At 39.5% G+C, this 22,866-nt stretch overlaps 1 protein-coding gene across 3 annotated transcripts in view; it reads left to right on the forward strand.

The window, feature by feature from the left end:
- Window positions 1-5,507: 5,507 nt before the first annotated feature.
- Window positions 5,508-22,866, forward strand: part of Serpinb7 (serpin family B member 7) — a 63,369-nt gene continuing 46,010 nt past the window's right edge. For 2 of the 3 annotated variants that reach the window (XM_057770259.1, XM_057770261.1), the window contains exon 1: window positions 5,508-5,662. The gene's annotated coding sequence lies outside the window, so the exon portion shown is untranslated. Of the gene's footprint in view, window positions 5,663-15,654; window positions 15,690-22,866 lie in introns of those variants that run through there. The other variant, XM_057770260.1, reaches the window with a different exon arrangement.

Raw genomic sequence — 22,866 nt, forward strand, 5'->3', positions numbered from 1 at the left:
CTTCGGGCCAAACCCTACTGGTTAAACTACATGATGCATTTATTATGCGTTAAAAGACAGCAATTCCGTAAATATAATTCTCAGAAGAACAAAAGATATCAGTTGGATGTTTTTATCTTAGAAAGAGCTTTTGTATTTTCTACCAAAGACACCACAGAACAATAACCAGATGATAGGCATCACAATGCAATAGTATGTTACATGAAGGTCTAAACTATTGAGATGGATGTGTGTTATGTGGTTTTTCCTCAGGAGACTGGGACAAATATCTATCTATTCACACCACAAAAGGCACTGATGACAAAGCGAGGGAATAGTTCTACCCATGCCTAGCTTATCTGGTAGGGGCTTACCAGAAGAATGCCAGGTCAGTGACAGCGTGACCTCAAAGACGTGGTTCTCTCCAATAGTTTAAAAACATCAAAGTAGGATTTCTTGAAGGTGTGGGAAAAAAGTTAAAAGTCATCATCATGAATCAAAGCTGAAGATAATTATTGTGGGTAAGTTTCAAAAATATTGATGTAGACACCAGGCAATGATGTGGGACTTAGAAGAACTGTGATTAAGCCTATCCTGGAAATTGAGGTGAGAGGGATATGGAATGGAGAGTGGCATATCAGACACTGGACTCCTTTTGTAGACTTTCCTTGTAGTATGGGATCAGAGCTTGTGTATTAAATGGTTAGTCCGGATGACCTAGACTAATACACAAAACCACTAGGGTGTGCTCTACAGAATCCTTAACTAATGGTAACAAACTCTTCTGTCTCCCTAAAATAATACCTTACATAACATATATATCTACATACGTATAATAAATGATATACTGAGAGAGAGAGAGAGCAAGAGGAAGTGGTTCATGCCATCTTTAGTTTTAGAATGGGGGGAGAATTTCCTGTGTTAGAGGATTTCAGTCTATTTTCTCTTAAGACCTTCTATTGATTCCATGATGTCACCCATTCTATGGAAGATAATCTGCTTTACTCAAAGTATACTAATTCAAATGCTAATCTTAGGTTAACAATACCACCACAGAAGCATCTTGGCTGATATTTGCCCAAATAAATCACTGCATCCTGAGGCCCAGGCAAGTGGACTCAAAAAATTAAAAATCATTGGGATTGGAGAGATGGTTTAGAAGTTAAGATCACTTGCTGTTCTTCCAAATGTCATAAGTTCAGTTCCAAGCATCCAGGCTGAGTAGTCCACAGAATGGGAGAGAATCTTTGCCAGCTATACATCTGAGAGATGATTAATACCTGCAGAAAGAAATACAAAACCATAGAGTTAATAAAACAAAGACACAATTAAAAATGAGCTATGGATCTGAAAAGAGAATTCCAACTGGAGGAAATAAAAAGACTGAGAAATATCTCAAAGTGCTTATCGTCCTTATCAACCAGGGAAATGAAATTTAAAACAACTCTGAGTTTTCACCTCACCCCAAGCAGAATGGTTAAAAATCAACAAAATAAGTGACAACAAATCTTGTGAGAATGTGGGGAAAGAGGAACCCTGTAACACGGAGGGCCTGGCTTGTTGGGGTTTCTGTCCTGCCCAGTTCCCCACAGCTGTTTAGTCCCAAAGAAAATCACACAGAGATCTCCATAAGTTATAAAACTGATTGGCCCATTAGCTCAGGCTACTTATTAGCTCTTGTAGCTTATATTAACCCATTATTCTGAACTATTTTTGCCATATGGTTAGGTACCTTTTTCAGCTGGCAGGTCACATCCTACTTCCTCGACAGTCTGCTCAGGACTGACAGGAATCAACTTCCTCTTTCCCAGAATTCTCCTGTTCTCATTGCATCATTTCTACTTCCTGTCTGCTTTTCCCGCCTATATTTCCTGCCTGGCCAATCAGCGTTTATTTAAAACATGATTGACAGATTATAGACAATTCTCCTGCACCAGAACCCTCATTTATTGTTGGTGGGATTACAGACTGGTTCAGTCACTCAGGAGACTGGTTCAGTGTGGAGATCTGTGGCGCCTGCACCATCTGGAACATTGGTCCTGTAAGGGACTGGGGATTAAAGAACACAGAGAGACGTGTGTCACTCTTGAAGCAAGAATGCCAATTTTATTATGTTTCCAGACAGCTCATATAGTACTCTCCTTGACTGATGGCCAAGCCCTAGTTCTAGGATTTTCCACTGCAAGCCCACCAGAAAGCACTTCCTTGTTATTAGAAACTCATGAGGGTTCCATGCTCAGAGTAGCTGCAAGCTTAGGAAAGTAAGTTGTTTACTCCAGCAGGCAAGAGGCCATAGAAAGCTCAGGATCTGAGGGTCTGTATCTCCCAACAGAAATCTCTCAGAAAACTAACTATGAATTTATCATATGACCCAGATATACAACTCCTTGGCATTTGCCCAAAGAAATGATGTCCTTCTCCACATATATGTGCATAGTTATGTTCATAGTCATGGCATTCAAAATAACTAGAAAGTGGACAAACCCTAAATGCTCTCCCTCTGACAAATGAGCAATGAGAACATAGTTCAGATAGACCCTATAAAGAAAAAGGAAATCATGAAGTTTGTCAGTTAGTGGATGGAATTGGAAAATATATAAAGTGAGGTAATACATACCTAGAAAGACAAACTCTACACCTTCTCTCTCATTTGTGAACTTAAAGTCTCTTTAGCAGAAGGGACATCATGTCTGGTCATGTAAACGTGCCACTACCTGTGGCTAGTGAGGTCACAGATCTCGATAGAAGTCTTAATTACAAAATACTTATCCTATACCATCAGATAAGTGTTTTGCTCTCACCTCTCATTAAAATACCTTTTTTAGCAGTAGAGACCATGGCAGAAAGCTACAAATTATCAACATGCACTGAAAGACAGACTGGGGTGCCCTGAAACAGTTGCTAAATTTACAGTACAACTCTTATATCTAAGGAATATGAAAAGAAAGGGAAAAATGATCTCAAAAGGAAAGTGACCAGGAAAGTCTGCTACAAAGATCATATCTTCTAGCTATGATAGGAAAGGTGCACTCATACAATCTCAACAATATGACTGCTAAAACAAGACCTTATTAAGGATAACAGCAATCCCTGGACAATGACAACACCAGTTGACATGCCGGCATAGTATCCAATCTCTAAAAAGTTATAGATGATTAGAGACCTTAAAGAGAGGGAGAATCAGTCTTCCTTGGGTATGAGTCCCTTAATTGTTATCTGATTCCAAATGATCAGCCCTAAAAATATACAAACAAACATTAAGTGGACTCAGAACATATATGAAGACTAAGTGACAATGGATTTGACAGGAAGTGGAGTGGAGGGAGAGGTTATGTGGGAAGGGTTAAAGGAATTAAAGATATGATTATATTTTGATTGAATAATCATTAAAAACACATAAAATTTAGCCTAAATATAGCTGTATTCTTATACAATATATGGAGTTTTAACTATTGGTCAACAAAATGAGATTTGAGTATCAACTTTAAAAATTTTTATTAATACTACTTTTGAAACATTGTTGAAAAAAGCCATCATAATTACAAGTACTGAGAAAATTGAATGCTAATTAGTTTTACTTTTCCTAAGAGATGACATAAATTGTACTTTTAACAATGTTAAACAATATAATAAATTATATGGGTCATGGGATTTAGTCACAAAAGCACCCTTATTTTTATCCCTTATTATACAAGTAAAATTTCTTAGTGGGCCCAGTGGAACCTGGGCCAACATAGAATGGTGGTAAAGCTTTAACTGTAGCAAGTCTGTGATTGCTTCAAATTCTTAAATAGTCTGTTCAGTAATTAAGTGTATTTGGAGACAGACATTAATTCACAATGATAGTTATAAAAGTGGTGTAGATCCAACACTATTAATTTTGATTAAGAGGTTATTAGGAATATAGTCTCTGGGTCAACTCTCCTTGCCTCAGTGTTGATGGGTGGGTAGGTGGGGGAGGGGTTAGGCCATCTCTTGCCCACACATTTTCCACATGACAGCTGAGTAATGGGGATAGCTCTCCCATGATGCCCCCTTCAGCCCCCACCATCAATGCCTGAGGCAGGTGAGAGAGCTGGCCCTGAGGCCATAAGAACAGGAGTATAGCCCCTGCGCCCCTCCCCTGCTACAACACTTGGGAAAGCAGGCCCTGCACCTCAACTGAGCAGCACAATAGAGCCAATCATGCTAGTGGAGGCGTGGCTGAGCCAGCCCTGAAGTTGTGATGATGGGAGGTCTGTCCCCATTGCTCATCTTTCATGTGGTGACATGGATCAGGGAGAGATGCCATACCCCTGCTGTCCCACCCTTCAGTGCCTGGGATAGATGGAAGAACTGACCCTGAGGCTCTAAGAGCAGGAGAGCAGCCCTCCGTTCCTCCTTAGGGGGATTACTCAGGGCAGTGGCCCCTACACCACATCTGGGCAACACAGTAGAGCAGGCCCTGAGGTGTAGATATGGAGATCCCACCCTGAGGACATGAAAACAGAGGAACTTGCCCTGCCCCTGACTCATAACTGCAAGGGTTGAACTCTCCAGGGCAATGTGAACTCACCCTGATGATGAAGACAAGGGAGAGCTGGCAGGCCGAACAACTCTGCAACAACCAAGGCTTTTTTCCTCTTAAATTTTATTTTAATTTTGGAGTAGGGAGGTTGCAAGGACAGAGGGTGGATATGCAGGGATGGAAAATGAATGGGATGGAGATGCATTTTATGAAAGACACAGGGAATAAATTAAAAATTTGTCTCTTAGACCTTGGAGTACTCTTCCCTAAATGGGTGTCTCCATCAAATCTCTTCCTCCAGAGCTCAGGAAACTGAAGGAAGAGAATGTACAGAGAGTGTAAGAGCCAGATGGAGTGGAGAACACACACAAAGACTGAACTTGAGCAAAGCTCATAGGAACTCACAGAAGCTGAAGCAGCATGCCCAGGCCTGCACAGGTCTGCACCAGGTCCACTGTGTACATATTATATGACTTCCAGTTTAGTGCTTTTATGGGATACCTGAGTGTGCAAATGATTGGGTCTCTGGTCTTGTGCTTTCATTGGTTTGTCTTGTCCAACTTCAATGCAGTGCTTTTTTTTTTTTTAATCTTGTTATATTTTAGCTCTTAGAAGCCTGTTCTTTCCTAATGAAAGACAGAAGGGAAGTGGATCTGGAAGGGAGGGAAGATGGTGAGAAGTGGGAGGATTAGAGAGAGGGGAACCATCATCAGTGCATATTATATAAGGAGAGAATCTATTTTCAATAATGGAAAGGGGGAAATAAAATCTCCCGACCCACCCTAGACCCGGATCTTAACAAGATTCTTCCATGGACAGTGTGTGCCCCTCAGCCTGAGAAGCTCTGAGCATGATTACAGAGAATTGCCCTCTCCCCCAGCTGGGAAAAATCCAAACAGCCACAATTTCGAGAAACAAAGTCGAGGAAGAACTCATTTCAAGACACTGTAAATCTGATCATGTGACACTGTCAAACTGATAGCTGGATCAGCAGAACAGTCTGGGGAGATCAAAACAGAATCACAAATAAAGCTAACTGGTCTGTGAGAAGGAGCAGGGACATTCTGATGGAGCTCCATGCTCTTCATTTACTTTCTCCTAGAAGTCTAAAGTTGCTCCAAAATAAAGACAAAAATAAAGAAGTGAAGAGACAGATTTCCTTGACCTAGATTTCAGGTAAGTCTGTTTTCCTTAGTTGTTCTTGAACAATATTTTATTTTGATCCTATTGTTTTTATTTCTTACATTTTGAGTCTTTTCCTCTTTGTGTGAGCACTGGATCCTCAGTGTGTGTTAATCTCTTTGGTAACCATAACGTCACAGTAATTCGGAAAAATGGCTGTTTCCCTAAAACATTCACACCCATACCTTTAATGGCCAGGAAAGCATTTCCTCATGGTACATAAACAGGATCAAACCAGAATCTGAGTCATGGTGCTTTGGTGGGGCATAGACAAGGGCATTATGCTTACAAGGGCCATTCTCATATGAAGCCTGTGCTCAGGGCGCCTCCCTCAGGATAGCTTGCTGTAAACTTAAAGGGATGAAAATCTAACCCATAATTTGGGCAAGTAGTTCAGTCAAAGACTTGTCTATGTACTTACTGAGTAGCCCAGGTTTTTCCTGCTGCTTCTAAATCTGGTACTTTTTTTTCTCAGCCACTTTGAGGAGCAGGAGGGAACAGAAGAAGGGAAGAAATTCAATATTTGAGGCTGCTTTTGGGACATCCTGCCTCAAAACTCCTGTGTTTGAGAAATCTAGTTCTTTCCCCATGTTTGTCCTTGAAACATTTGGGCTAATAGTGACTCCATGCCTAATTTAATTGTCTTGGTCGTAGGTAATGATTGCTGCCCTGGTTTCATGATTGATAGCAGGCCGTTTTGCTTTAAAACATGTCATGATTTTGACAATAGTTATATGGTGACCTTAATACTGCCATGTCTTGTTCTGAGGTCACCATATCAATTTGTAACTGAAGGAAGCAGGCTTTGTGCAAACTCCAGTTTTCCCGACTTCACTAAGCCCAAGTCTGCTCCTGTAGTAAGGAGGTTGCTTGTTGTTTCCCAGCTTCCCTGCTAGCTTAGACATGAAATAATCACATGGAAACCTTATTAATTAAAACACTGCTTGGTTCATTAGCTCTAGCTTCTTATTGGCTAACTCTTACATATTAATTTAACCCATCTCCATTAATCTGTGTATCGCCATGCAGCTATGGCTTACCAGCTAAAGTTCCTGCATCTATCTCCAGCAGGGCTCCATGTCTTCTTTCTGACTTAGCCCTTTTTTCTTCCAGCATAAAGCCTAGCTTTCCATGCCTGGTTCTGTTCTTCCCTGTCATAGGCTCAAAGCAGTTCTTTATTCATTAACCAAATGAAAGTAACACATAGACAGACGGACCTGCCACACACGCCCCACAACCCCTATTCCTCTATTGCTGTTACTAAGAGTACTACCTCACTTCTTGTCTTAGGACTGTGCTCTCCTACTCTTTCCACAGACGACACATATTCCCTCTATGACGAGACAGAGCAGAGATCAGTGAAATGTACAGCTCGCTCTAAACAAGGCTCAAAGGAAGCAAACATGTCTGAGAACAGATTTACAGGCCTATAGTGAATGACTCCTAAAGATTCTTGAAAATTTATCATTCATTTACACTATGATTCATTTCTTCAGCAAACATTTCTTGATTATTTTGCCACATTGGCTTGTGGAGACAGAGTAAATAACACAAAGTCACAGTCCTTTTTTCCACAAAAGATACTGTCTTTTGTGATTTATTGTGGTTATACATATATATAAATTGTACATATTTTTATTTACTATGTTTGTATGCATTTATTATACATACATATAAATTATACATATATATACATAGTTATGCACACACATATAAATTCATTGTTCATGGATTTGGTTGTCAAAATGACACATGGTATTTAAAGCTTAATTTAGGGATAGAGTTGTCTAGTAATGTCATGAATCAGTTGCCCACAATATTCGTGAGTGACCATGCAAAGACTTTCACCATCCTCAAGCATCTTTGACCATCAATGTCTAAACAAAGTCCCTTTGTTAAGGAGTAATAAATACTCTGTGCTGACCTTTATTAGAATAGGATTTGATAAGATTTGTAGGTTCCAGATTTCAGTGACTGATTTATCTGTAAATATTGCTTTGATTAGATGTTTCCATGGCTATATATGGCATCATTTTACAGGCCATGCAAAACCAGTTGATTTCTGGATAGGATCTCATAGATTCTTGGTGGTCCTTTAGAATCCCATTCACACCTCCCTTCACACTCTCAAACTCTCTGGGATTTACCCTTCTCTTCCATATGCTGGCTCTGTCTTAAGTCTGCTCTGATGCCTTGGTGCCCACAGAGCAGTGGACAAGGTTGTGGATTTGTCAGCAGGTCCATGAGGTTACTGCCATCTGTTGGTGCCACATATAAAATTGTTGTAGGTTAAGCTTCCTGGCCCGAAGTTGCTGCTCCTGCCCACAGGACTAAAGACCTGGTATAGAGAGACATTGCTCTGCTCATGATGAAAGCAAGAGATGTAGGTGAAGACTGACCATCTGTTGGTGCTACTATATTCTATCATTTCAACCAAGATTGGTTTGCTCACGAAAATGATACAGAATGAAATGGTGCCATACGAACGTCCACTAAATTTTATCTCACTAAGACTTAGACATTCCAGCAGACACCCAGTTGCCAGTTTTCTTAGGGGCAAGCCCTCAGTCTTCTCTGAATGCTTTGGCTTCTCTTGAATCCAGTTCTTACCCAGTGAATGAGAAAGCAGTCGTGCATGTGGCTAACCATGCATGTGAGGTAACCAAGGGAACTGCAGTTATGTAAGGATGTCTCCTGATGGTTAACACAACCCTTCATGGCTAATCACTGGAAACTACGGTTAGGTTGTTTTCCCTGTATAAGAAACTATGGTGTCAGGGGACTTTTCTAATTATTATACATGCATATTAGTGAAGGGATAACATCCACAAATGACCCAGACTTCGCTAAACTATGGTTGACACAGTAGATTTAACCCCACCTGTGTACTTCTGAAGAGGATCACAAAAGAAATACTGTTAAACAAGATCTGGCCTGTCACAGTTTGAGAGGGAGAAAGGGTTACATCCTTCCATGACTATGTCATATGTGTTCATAAAAGCTTATGAAAGTGCCAACCCCCAAGTCTACCCTGCTGGCCACCCCCAAGTCTCCCTTACTGGCCACTTCTCCTGCTGTGCATTGTTACAGTGGACTTTTTCATCCTACAACAAATCTGACATTTTGCGGTCTCCCCATCTGCTGTTGAATTTTTGCTTAGTTTACCAAGAATCCTGGGACCCTGTGGTCCAATGGCAGTAAGGGAGGGAGAAGTCACACATTCTTCTGGAGCCAAATGTTCAACATCCTCTTCAACTCCTTGGATGTGGGCTTTGAATTCAGGTTTACCAAGCAGGACCTTCAACTTATCCTGAGTGGACAGACAAATTGCACTCTTTACAGTCTATACTAACAGTAGATACTTGTTATCTGCTAGTATCTGTATTGAACTTTTAGACAAGTTCTGTGATGGAAGAAATACCATTAAACGTCGTTGTATATGTGTCTTAGCCTGGGACGGAATTGCAATGGAGTGGATCTGAAAGGGCTTGGTCTGAAAGTGGTGTAGGACTCATAGGAAGCTTAAATGATCTCCGAGAAAGTTGGTAGTTTGTAAGGCACCACAAAAGCTGGTTAGCAATATCAAGCCTGTTGGAGGATCCCGATAAGCTTTATCTCCTCACTATTTGGGTAGTTGTAGAAAAAAAAAAAAAAACTCATGGAAGAGGACAGACTACAGAATCACAGTGTCATGGCTAAAAGACAAGAGAACAGTAGTACTCTTAACTCAAGAGCCAGTAATCCTTAAAGAATGACAACTGTCCTGTTTGTCTATCCTGCTTATAGATGCCTTCAGAGATAGGCACCTTGGAAACAAGACCCCAAGCAGTAGGGCAGAAATGTGAGTGAGAAAGTCATAGCATTAGGCAAGCACACCTAGCAACTTACTTGTTATTAACATAAGTAATTCAGAAACTAAAGACACCAAGAAAAATGTGGGTCCTTAAATATAAATAAATAACCAATAAGACATTAAAATGTCCTAAGGGCAGTTGCCCTCGGACACAGAAGAAGGTATCATAGCTTAGCTCAGTTTCTGTTTCAGCTATTACTGCTTCATGCCAGAGTGTCTTCTAATCCAATGGTTTGATGTCTTTCTAGTTTGCAAGTGTGGTCAGTTCTGGAGAGTGAGAAAATCAAGACTGTCTGTGGGTGTAGACTTGGGGCCTCTCCATCTGGGAATCCCCCATAGTCTGTTCTGGGATTCCTCCCACCATATTGGTATCAGACCACAGGACTTCTACCTAGAAACATGGGGTTCACCTGACAAAATAGAAAAATCAATGCTGTTAATGACACTGTCTTGGAAGTCACACAGCACTGATCCTTCCACATTACCTTGTTTTCTGGTCTCAAGCCTGGTCATATTCAACTAAGCATCCAGTCCTAGAGGGCATTACACTCTAGCTTTAAGTGAAGGTGACAGAACTCTAGAGGACCATGTGGGATGGAAATCTTTGGCTTGATCATCTTTGGTAGATAGAATTGACTATAAGCCCTTTGAATCAAAAGCCTGAGTATCGTAGGCTATTTTACTATCAGATTCCCCTGCCTCCCTGAAGTGAAATCAGGGTGTCGTTTAGACAGTGTTTTATTGTTTGATATCTTAATGTTATTATTAATTTTATGGTGCTAGACATTAATCTTAGACTCTTATATACGTTAGATAAGTGCACTATCACTCTGATTTTCTTAGTTCTTAAATGAAACAATAAACTTGATAACTTATAACCAAGTCAACAATTCTCAGCACTTAAAATATTTTTGCAATATTCACGAGTAAAGAAAAGTCCTTTTAAAATTTATATCTTCTACTGTTGGATTTATATACTACTTCCAAAGGCATGTATAAGAATTCAAGACTGTAAGTTGCTCAAGGAAGCCAAGAGTCAGCATGGTGTCATTAAAACAAGGAGGAGAGTAGTAGGAATGTCTACCCAGGGAAGAAGGAGGCTAGAGTCATAGTTTTAGCGCACGTTATCTTATACAGTCATGGTCCTTCAGATTATTAAGTTTAAATGTTCCTCCTTAAGCCAGTCAGAATACTTGCCCAAGGTCCACAGAAGAAGTCAGCTGACATTCCATGGAAATTTCCTTGCATTTGGTGGTCAGAGGCCACATTGTGTACTGGTGTAAATTCTTTATTTAGAAATTGTGACTTTATTTGAAAGGAATAGAAAATATCTGATATTTAAAATAAAAACATTGGACATGCTAATTTGGATATGGTAGGCCCCGTAGGCTTCAACAACACACAAAGAACTACAGGCAACTAAGGAAAGCTGAGAGTGTGAAAAGTAATCTTTCTCAGGTAAGAGAACAGAAATGGGTTATCCAATATCAATCAGTGGTGAAAACAACATACAAGTAACATTATACAGACTATCAGGCTTTGTGTGTGTGTGTGTGTGTGTGTGTATGCATGTAACAACAATGTATAAAAAAAGCAGCAATGAATTTGAAAGAGAACAAGGAGTAGTTGAAGAGAGAAAGAGGGGAAATGATTTAATTATTTTCAATAATAAAGGAAATAATTAAAAATATTGTATTAAAGAGGTAGATCTGGAAATGTTTTGTACAGACACCACTGAGCAACAGTTCTCGGTTCTGTCAGTAGATGGCAGTCGTGGTCACAGGAAGGAGAGGAAGGTGTGGCTGATGGATGGTATTTGTCAATCTTGTCTTGAATCCCTGTGATAAAATACTTTATGTGCAGCTTCAACTCATTTATAGATCTCTATTAGAATTATACTCAAAAATATTAATACTAATTAGATAGCTTCAGTTTGTCTCTTGATTTTTCAGTGCAGCCAAAATTTGTTAGAGGATTTTTGGCTAGCTATTAGGGAAGCTGACTGCCCTCTCATGTCTCCTTCTAGAACGCTATCTCGAGTAGAGTGGGACTCCATCTCTAAAATCATGTTTTCGCTTGAAGAATTTTAAACTTACCTAAGTCTTTTGAAAGTCTCAGTATTTATGGAGTACAATGTGATGCATGGGTACATATAAACACTGTGTGATGATCAAATAAAGTAGTTAGCATGTCTGCAGCTTTGAAGACTTATCGTTTTTTTGAGGTAAAAGCATTCAAAATGTTCTAGTTTTGCTATTTCGAAATATACAATACTTTGTTACTAGGTGTAGACACAGACCATCAGGATTCATTCACTCCTCGTAAGTAACTGAAATACTGGATTTATATGATATGATCAAAACAATAGAACTCTTTAAGTGGTATAGCATGGAAGTGATTTAGGATAATAGCATAACATTATGTATAAGAAGCAGGGAAACTGAGTAAATTATATGATCAAAACATTATCAAGAAATAAAGAAATCAGGGACTGAGGAGATGCTTCAACGTGCAATAGCACTTGCTGCTTATCATTGTTAGGGTTTCTATTGTTCTGAAGAGAAACCATGACCACAGAAATCATGTAATTGATGTGGTATCTTATAGTTTCAGAGGTTTGATCCATTATCATCATTGCAACGAGCATGGAAGTGTACAGGTAGACTTGATGCTGACTCTCTATATCTTGATCAGAAGGCGACCAGCAGAGAGTGAACACTGGGTGTTATCTTGAACATATATGAAACCTCAAAGTCCACCTCCACAGCAACACACATCTTCCAACAAGGCCACACCTAGTCCAACAAAGCTATATTTCCTAATAGTGTCACTCCCTTTGGGGATCATTTTTTTTTTTTTCAAACCAGCACATTCCACCCACTAGTTCCCAAAGGCTTATATCGGTATCATAATGCAAAAATTTATTCAGTCTAACTTCAAAAGTCTCCGTTCTCTATCACAATCTCAGCAATGTGCTAAGTCCAAAGTTCAAGGTCTCTTCTGAAATTCATGGAATATTTTAACTGTAATTCCCTGTAAAATCAATATTAAAAAACCATATCACTTACTTTCAACATATTATGACACAGAATATACATTACTATTCCAACATTCAGAAAAGAGAGCATAATGAGAAAATCCTGGACCAAAGCAAGATTGAAAACCAGCTGGGCAAACTCAAAACTCTGAATCTCCATGTCTGATGTGAAAATGTTCTTCAGATCTCCAACTCCATTCAGTTTTGTTGACTACAAAGCACTTCCTTTTTTGGGTTGGTTTCACCCATTGTTAGCAACTCTCCTGGTCAGGTATCCCATAGCCCTGGCATCTCCCAAATTTTAGGGTCTCCAAGGCAATTCAGGCTTCAACTTCACAACTTCATGCAATGGCCTCTCTAAACCTCCATGCAAGGACACCCCTGACACGTGCCTGGACTCGGCAGCTTTCCTTAGGCACTGAGGTAAATTTCACAACCCCTTTATTATATCCTTAACTCTAAAGCCAGAACCGCATAGACGAATCTCCCAAGTTCTGCTTTCTGGGGCTGAAACATGAATATCTCATTCAAATACATCTTTGCCAGCATTCTGTCCTTCACTCTCTAAGCTTGGCCATTCTGGAACTTGCTCTGTAGTCCAGGCTAACCTCAAACTCAGAGATCTGTCAGCCTCAATTTTCAGATTGCTGGGATTAAAGTCATGCACGGCCTCACCTGACTCTCAGCTTTTCTTCCATTCCTTTTTACAAGATGGAAATTTAGCTCTGTGGGATCTTGCCCTGAGGTCACCACTCCCTTTATTCCATTTCTTAATCTGTTTATCTCCTTGAACATAGAACTTAGCTCTGTTCCACTTTCTGGTGCTCATTTTCTCCTCAAATATTTTTCCTTGCTCAACTTGCTCTTTCTCACTTTAAATTTACATAAAGTCAGGCAGTGGTGGTGCACACCTTTAATTGTAGCACTCAATCAGGCAGAGGCAGGTGGTTCTCTGTGAGTTCAAGACCAGCCTTGTCTACAAGTAAGTTCTAGAACAGTTGGAGATTACTCAGTCAAACCCTATCTTGAAAAAAAAACAAAACAAAACAAAAAATTAACTCTGTATAAGAGAGAACAGTAATAACCATACAACAGAATCAATACTAGGCTGTTTGACTCTGCCAGTGGAATTACTCAAAATCTTTTCACTTTTGTCTCAGGCAGACTTTTCAGACAGTGGCAAAAAGTAATCACAGTTTTTCACCAAAATATTACAGTAACTATCTGTAGGCCACATATTAATATTCTTCTCCTCTGGAACCTCTTGATCCAGGCACCCACTGTTCATCAAATCATACTCAACATCATTGTCTTCCATGCTCCTACTAGGATGGCACATAAAGCAGCACTGAAAGTGTTCAACTGCTTTTCAAACCCACAGTTCAAGGTCCATATTCCATCAAACAGAAGCAGGGTCAGGATATTACAGCAATACCCCAGTCGTTGGTACCAACTTCTGTCTTAGGTTTTTTATTGCTGTGAAGAGGCACCACAACCACAGCAACTCCTATAAAGGCAAACATTTCATTGAGGTGGTGGCTTACAGTTTAGTCCATTATCATCATAGCAGGGAGCATGAAGGTATGCAGGCAGATGTGGTGGTGACTACATCTTGATCAGAAGGCAACAGGAAGTGAACTGAGACACTGGGTGATATCTTGAGCAAATGTGAGACCTCAAAGTCCACTTACACAGTTACACACTTCCTCCAACAAGGCCACACTTACTCCAACAAAGCCATTACCTCTTAGTAGTGCCACTTTTTTGGGGGGGAGGGGCTCATTTTTATTCAAATTACCATGCTGCTCTTGCAGATAACCTAATTTAAGCAGTTCACAACTTCCTGTAACTCAAGATCCAATGGATCTGACATTCTCTTCTGGCTTCTATGGGTACCAGCACACACATGTACCTACAGACAAATAACACACACAGACACATATACACACAACAGATACCTTTAAAATCAAATATTTAAGTAAATAAACAAATCAGTGCAATCTTATGGTAATACGGAATATAATGGAAGTTGTAATACTTGAAATAACCACACAGCAGTATTTTATACATAAAGGGATATTATAGGTGGAGCACATACATATCGTGGAGTTTCCAAGACTGTCTCAACCTATTATTACACTAACAGCTACATTCATTAAGTACTTAGTCTATGTGAATTATTTTACATATTAATTATAATCACCTCAGCCACAAAGTTACTAAAATTCCCCACATTTTCAAACATGCAAAGCAAGATATAAAACCATAAAATAACTCGCCCAAAGGCACATGGATCCAAGGTGAGGGGCTGGAATTTGAACACAGATATGGTTCCAAAGGTTTTGGTACCACACCACAGCTCATGTTTTGTGACCAAAAGCATTCCCAGGAAATATTCACTGATTTTTAACTAAGAACATACGGTCTCTGCTGAGTGTAAGACATTGATATTTCTTCTGAACTGCACATTTGTTACTATTAGTGACAGAAGGCATGCAGGTGTTGCAAGCTTATCCTGATATCAGAGACTTGAGCCACTTAATATTTTAGGAATACTCTGTGAACTTGAGCTAATGACTACCCTGGAAATGGATAAAACCCAGGCACCCAGTCTTAATCCTGGGTAGAGGACCAGATTGTCTCAAATTGTCTCCTCCTGGATTCTGTTTTTCTGGCTTTCATTGCTGGTTTAACTTGTAGCCTTTCCCATGCCCGAGTGCATGTGTCCTGGGTGTGTATTAAGGACAGCCTTTAGAAACTTTTGCTTCTCTGGTTTGATGGGTTTACTTCCCAGGATCAGTTGAAGGAGAAGTTATGTGACATTATACCCTGAGGTAAACTTCCTGTGTGGCAGGACAGAGAAGCACATAAGAAGCCTTTCCTTAGGACCCCTTCCATGAACTTGAAAGTTCTGAATGCAGTCTTGAAAGGAGGAGGGACTTCATTCATTGCTGCCACTGCTGTTAGGTCCTTATTGCCAGCCTTTCCACTGGGAGCTGAGCCAATGGGAAGTCTGGAGAAACTTTCCCGTGCCTTGGCAGAAGTGTGCAGGGAGGAGCAGAGAGTCTTAGGAGGAAGGAGGCAGGAGGAGCTGGAGCCAAACCGTGAAGGTCGCAGAGCTGCAGTGGGAGGTGAGTGAAACTCTTATGCATCATGATTTGTTTCAGGCTTCTAAGTATGAGTGGCTGGTGCCTAAGCATCTGTATGTTATGAGCATCCATCCACTCCCGAAGGGACAGCTGACTGTCTAAGACCTGGTAGTCACACACTGCATTATTTGACGACAAATGTCCCCTTTACTTTTCTGAGGCTGTCTTTAGGCCCCCTAGACTAATCTCTAGACCTACAGGGAACTGTGGTAGAGTCATATTCAGAATTAGAGTGACAGTGGATGACAATATCTACCACACTGATCATCACACCCTACATATGTAAAACACCTTTATTCTTCACTTTGTAAGGAAGAAGCCTACCACTGCTACCCACTCCTGAAGTTTATAACAGACAACCTGCACAAGAATGCAGTGAATACCCAAACACCAATGTCTAGTCTTTGGAACTACTGAATAAGTATCTGTGAATTAACAAATGAATGAAAGGTTATTTATAAGATACTCATTTCTACCTCTTTTATTTTAAAACAATGGGTTAAAAAATCCTATCATTCAAGTTACATGCCAATCCCAGGTCTAGAGGCCATAATACAATAATGATAGTTACCTTAAAATTCTGCAAGGAATTAGATAGTCCTTGTTGAAATTATTTTGCTTTTTATAAATATTCAGCAACTTTTGGTGGTAATGTTTGGAACTTCTATTTAAAAATATAAAAAATGCTTTTTAGTTCTTAATTTCTCCAACAGATTCAAAACTGGTGCAGCTGAGCTTTGGAATATTTCTGAACTACAAATGCCTTCCACAATTTATAGCCTCAATATGTCTGCTAGTAATTTTGGCCACAATAAAAAAAACAAACTCAAAATGTGTTGTTAATATGAAAAAAGTGTTCTTTTTATTTGTGAGCCCTAATATCTGTGGTGATTAAGACACTATTTTCTACACAAAACCTTTTATTTATGCATAGTCATATCTGAAAGATTTATATTTCATATCTGTGATGGGATTTTCAGTGTTAATACGTTACTGGAGATGTTCATACTTAAGTCACATTAAATCCTCTATAGAAATCTTGTAAAACTATTCAATTATTCTGAAAAAAAAAAACAAAAAAAAAACAAGTGTCAATTCTCTAGTTTGTCTGGAGTGCTTTAGAGACCAGCAGATTGCAGACACAGGAAGAAATCAACTCCATACAAAGAGATGACACAGTGCTATTCTTGTTTGATGAGTAAAGCTAGGTTAAGTTCTGTTTGTTTATAAGGAATCATTAGATTTTCTAATTTGTTCTCTGAGAAGAAAATGGAGTGTGTTTTTCCGTCTGAAGTTGGCTGTGATGCCCCTGAATATGCTTTAAGTGGACATCAGCCAGAAGAGCCTCACTTCCTAAGAACCACTTAGGAGAGTCAACTCTGGAGCCCCATCATTTTTCCTGGGTGAATAAGGGATGGCCACTGATGATACTATCACCAGGGCAGTCCAGAGAGAGGCTGGAGCGATGAGGGCACCAGGCAGGCAGGTCCCTCCAGTCCTGCCAGCACCTCTGCCTTCCCTTCTTTTGTCATGATTTCTGTTCAGAAGCCTTCTGCCATCCCTCTTGTTTTCCAAGCATGTTCCAGAAACTGCAAACGCTCAATTTCTAAACTGAATTATAAAGCACACACAGCTGGGTATGGGGAAGATGTGCTTTTATTGGTTTCTTGGTCCTGGTAGTGCTCTTAAACACTGGAGTATTAGAAGCTCTAAAAATTCTTAATTTTCAAGAGAATTTAATCCAGGTTACAGAAGCTTTCAAATTTATTTTTCGATTCTTATGAAATAGTAAAACACTGTGCTGCTTTCTCCTGTCTTCTCTGGGTTTCAACTGCTCTCTGAAAGAAGCTGAGATAAACCTGCATACTGTAGTAGGCATTAAAGGGACAGATTAAAGTGATCCTATTTTCTTCCTGCTAGTTACAAGAGTAGACAGTGGAGATCAGGGATGAGCTGAATGAAACTCACTAGCAAAAGCATTGTGTCAGATACGTTAAGGGGAAACTGTCCAGTAGCAAGACTGCAACTTGAGGACTGCTTGGAACACCCATTGAACAATCTTCTACAATCGTATTATTCTATAAAGAAAAGTATAAATTCACTTTGATAAAACCGTCATGTTGCCATCTATAACAAAAGGTGAAAACAGCAACAATTTTGTTCATATATCAAGCGGGCCACCTGTATCCAGGGGTTCCACTCAACCAACATCAGGTCCAAAATATTCATGGAGAGAAATAAGACTGCACTGAAACAAACATACACTACTTTTCTTGACATTGTTCCATAAAAGGTACAAAACAGCTATTAGTTTTGCATTGTTTGCATTGTATTATAAGTATTCTAAATATAAGTTAACTTTCAGAGAAGGAGATGGATAGATTATATACAAATTCTAAAGTCCTTTATGGAGGGGAATTTGAATGGCTAAAAGCTTTTCTAGAACTCACACCCTGTGGATTTTGTAGGACATTTATACACTTGAGGTTTTCACACAAATGAACTTTTGCAGTCTAAAAGTAGGATGCTTTTGTTTCCATAAGTTATGTAACATGAACACACCTTAGAGGACACAAAGAGAAAAATCAGAAATATATTTTGCAGTGTGCTGTTTCTTGTTTCAGTGTGAAATTCTGAATTCTACTGTATGAGGTCGCCTACACGCAGCACTCTGAACAGTTGTGTGAGACATTTGGGAACGTTGATTTGGAATGGACTTTCCTGTGTGCCACATAGTGACTTGTCACCAGTTGTGGTAGGCAGTTGTTAGGCTCCCATGCAGGATTCAGTATAGGATCCATGAAACACTTCCCTGAAACTGTGAGTCCAGCTAGGTCACCTTTGAAAGTCCCTCTAAAGCCTGGCAAAAGTCTCTTCCAAGTGACATAGTGGCCCATGTCTCCCCTTTATTCTGAACAACATTAGGGTAGAGATGCAGAACTCTCACGTTCTTAGTAAAGAAGATGGATGCCTTGAGATTTGAACTTGCAAATTATTATCCAGGGCTGACAGTTTGGTCACTGACTTTTTCCCAAAGGTTTATTTTATATTTATTTGACCAATGGGCTTCAGAATCCTAGTCAGCTTCAAAGAAAAAAAATGGAATTTTATTATTTTTGTAAAGTCAAAGACTGTGTAGCAGTTGTTTCATGATTATCACATGGGGAAAAGATAGAAGAACTTGAAAATGTCTACTCTGCTGACAAAGGAGAATCACAGCCATAAAGCAGCAGGGATGCTAACGCTTGTGAGGGTCAAGCGTTTATTTACTACACCAAATCATGGATAAATTTTAAGTTGTAAATTTAGCTCCAGATCTATCAAGAAATGACGCATGGCTTATTAAACATTTTAGACCATATTTGATTCCTAGGATGTATTTAAGGCATTTAAGGATGTATCTAGGGTAATATCTGACAAACTCTGACTCTTGGTCCAAATCTCCCTTGACACCTAATCTTTAACAAAGTTTTGATGGATTAGAGCTATGTTCTATTTGCTTATCTTCTATGTTTGTTTCAATGTCACAACTCAAAAGCTTAGTGGCCACAGATGACTGGCTGGATCCCATGTCTTTATAGATTATAGGGTCAATTTGCTAATGAAGAATGAAGCAAAATGCTGTAAGGTCCTTTCTTAAAGATGCTTTCGGCTTCATTGTAACACATTGGTCTAACCTGGTCCTGAAACTCAATCAAGATAACAGTGATGTCTGCCTTTAGCCTTTCTCTGATCTGTGTCTGGACCCTGGGGAGGCAACAGCTGATGGGAGGAAGATGTTACAGCGTCAGTGGTATGGAAAGAGTTCTGAGTGCCTGCTCAGTGACCAACTCCTCACATTACCCTGGTACTCTGAGGAAAATAACACAAAGAGCAAATTCATAGCAATCCTAGTGACTATGTGTAATGGGCCCACACTCTTCTAGCACCTCAGCTAGCACCAGAGAACAAAAATGATGAGAGTTCCAGACTCTATCTAGTAGAAAACCCACATCTCTCTCCATCAGGGTCTTCACAGAAAGCAGGCATATAGAGGAGGAAGAGTAGGAGTGTAGGGCTGGAGTCCACGTCTTAAAGTAGCACAGATGTCTAATTTTTTGAGAAAAATGTAAAGGGCTGTCAAAACTTTAGTAAATCCTCATTGAATGTAAAACCAGTCTTGGATAGTGGCTATTAAGTAACTCAATTCATGGTTTTCAATAACATTGTAATTGCATGTGTGCATATTCTTTTCTGTTCCTACTGCTAACAGGCTCTAAGGTTTACTGTACTCTGTTTTCCCATTTGGACCTATCCCATCCCATCCCATCCCATCCCGTCCCGTCCCGTCCCGTCCGTCCCGTCCCGTCCCGTCCCGTCCCGTCCGTCCCGTCCCGTCCCGTCCCGTCCCGTCCCATCCCATCCCATCCACTCCACTCTACCCCATCTTGTCTTATCAATTAACTGTATTTCCTTGTTTTTAAATGCTGGCATTTATCACTAAATGCATTTTATTATTCCTAGTTAACCACAATCTACAGTTTGTAAAACTATGTTCTAGATAATACTAGCATTACTCATTCTTGCCTAACTAAAAGTGATGTTAAGGAAATAATGTCCAGTTTTCTTCCCACAGAATCATGACCCAGGGGTGGAAGAGAACTCAGGCTTCTTGCATGCATATTTTTATTTCACAATATTTCTTTTTACATTTATTAAGTGTCTGTTTTATTTTGTTATGTGACTTAGTTGGTTTTTCATTTCTTTTTTCTTTCACTCTGTCTTTGGTCAGCCCCTGGAGTCACTGTGCAGTCTGCTTCTATTTGCTCTTCAGGCTCAAGGTTTTGTAGCAACTACTTTCTCTCAATTTTTACTGAAAATAATTTCTTTTCACCTAATATATCCTGATTATAGTTTTCCCTCCCTCTATTCCTCCCAGATCCTTCTCACCTCCTCCCACTTCTTGATTGTATTACTGCCGAATATCTCCATTTCCAGCTGACATGTCTTTGTGGACTTCTTATCCTGCCTTGTCAATGTTTGTCACTTGTTTGTTTGTAGATTTGGGCTCAGAATGTGTCATTATCCTCTGAGTATTTATAATATGTGTAAAGCCCAACCTCTCCTATGATAATGCTAAAAATATATCCAAATAGTAAATAGGGTGGAGAAAGGCTAGTAGACAAAGATTTTGAATGACCAGATTTATTAAGTTAATTCTAGCATAGTTCATGCCCTTCTGGTTGTAGTGGAGATTGAGCTTAGGGCCTTGAACAGTCTAGGCAAGTGCTCTTTCTCTTGTGATTCCCTTAACCACATCTTTTTAGTTTCATATTCAATGCCAAACTGTCCACAGCATTTCCTAAATAAGAAATGACATAGTGATATAAGATTGTGCATTTTTCCCCTCATCTCTTAAATTTTGGTGTTTATGTGATAATTCAGAATTTACTTGCCAAGATATTCAAGTTTAATCAAGTCTGATTAGTAAACTGTTGTGGAGGCTAAAAATCGGAAGATGCTGAAACCTCCTAGGAATGCATACGACCCAATAGAAAGTGGTAAAAGATTATGTATATTAAAAATCCAGCTCTGTACATACATGTGTGTGCAAACACACACACACACACACACACACCTATATCACATAGCAACAACAAGACCAGTCAAACAACCCCGCCCCCAAACATGTGTTGTCTTAGCATTAGATCAATGAATGAGAAATGAAAGTATCAGGAAGTGTAACACACCTGAAGACCCTAGTGACAATTCTGGTTGGGTTTGCTTTCTCTTATAGCTTCTGCTCTGTCCTCTGCATCTATGTCTGAGCTCTCTCTGTCCCTATCTCTGTCAGCATCTCTCTTTCCCCCCAGGAAATTAGCATTGGATTTAGTCTTCACTTGAGTATTTCACGGTGATCTTATTTCCATATTTTTAGTTAAATCTGCAAAAGCCCTGTTTGTAATAATGCCATTCATACTTCACACCAAACAGCTATCAGAACACAAGTGACCTTTCCTGCAATGAGGAGAGCTGGGAGAGGAAGAATGAATTTGGGAAATTTTCAAATTTATGTTTTAGGATAAGACGTTTAAGATGCCTGTGAGACATTAAAAGACCTGAGTTTCTCTTGTTACTGGTTATTTGAAAAATTGCATCATAAAATCATTTCATATTTAAGTCAGTCTAAAGAGTTTAATATTTTAAAATTAGGAAAATAATTTACTATGTGTGTGAGAAAATATAAGAATAAATTTGTTTTAAGATAATCCTGATAAGTCACAATCAGATACTATGTGATAGGATTGAAGTTTGTAAGATACTTGGCCTAAAGGAGGCTCACTGGTCCAAATTTAAAGAGTTGATGTTAAGGTCATATGACAATATAAGGTATCCCTGTAAAGTACTTTAAATATTAGAAACTCAGATGAGAAAGGTGAAGGGTACAGAGACATAAATTTAATGGGCTGCAACCTGCAGTGTGGACTTTACGTTTAGCAAAGCAGTTACTGGCCACTAGGCAGAGTGCTGTTTCTTCTGCTTCCGTCCCATTACTCTGTGTTTGAAATTTCAGAGAATTTCCCTACAGGTCAATCTTGTGTATGTACTTGTTGTTTCCCTAAGTCAAATGGTTAGTTTAGGGCATTTTGAATTCTGACATTTCCCATGTCATGTTCTGAGAATTCCGTAAGTTAGGAACATATTCCAAGTTGTAGAACACACAAAAGAACAAGTTTGACCTGTGCTGCTAACTAGGTCACTGTACAGAGTTGCAGTGCAATTGATTGCTGTTGAGTGACTGTCCCAAGTTATGAAAGCAGAAACTTGCCATGCCATTGTGGGGTTCGAGCTAAGGGAAGACTGGCTATAGAAAGAAACATCCAATTTTTAGGGGAGAAGAAATGACTTCTCCCAGGATGTTGACTCCGAGGAATTCTGGTTGACCTGCTAAGTTTTCTATCAGTCACTTACCGCCTTGTTCCTAACTATGTCAGGTAGAATAACACACAGGTGCATGAAATAATGGGGTTTGGCTAGCTGGCCTAGAAGATTCTCTCCAGTGCTGCCAAACTATTACTCTGTTAGAGGAGGGTTTTAAAGACTCTGACGAAAGGGAAACTGACTGATCAGTGTTCTTTTCTGTCCTTTCTAAGCTACAGAGTATTATATTCGTATTTTA

Source organism: Chionomys nivalis, chromosome 5, assembly GCF_950005125.1.
Source record: "Chionomys nivalis chromosome 5, mChiNiv1.1, whole genome shotgun sequence".
In the NCBI taxonomy this organism is placed as follows: Eukaryota; Metazoa; Chordata; class Mammalia; order Rodentia; family Cricetidae; genus Chionomys; species Chionomys nivalis.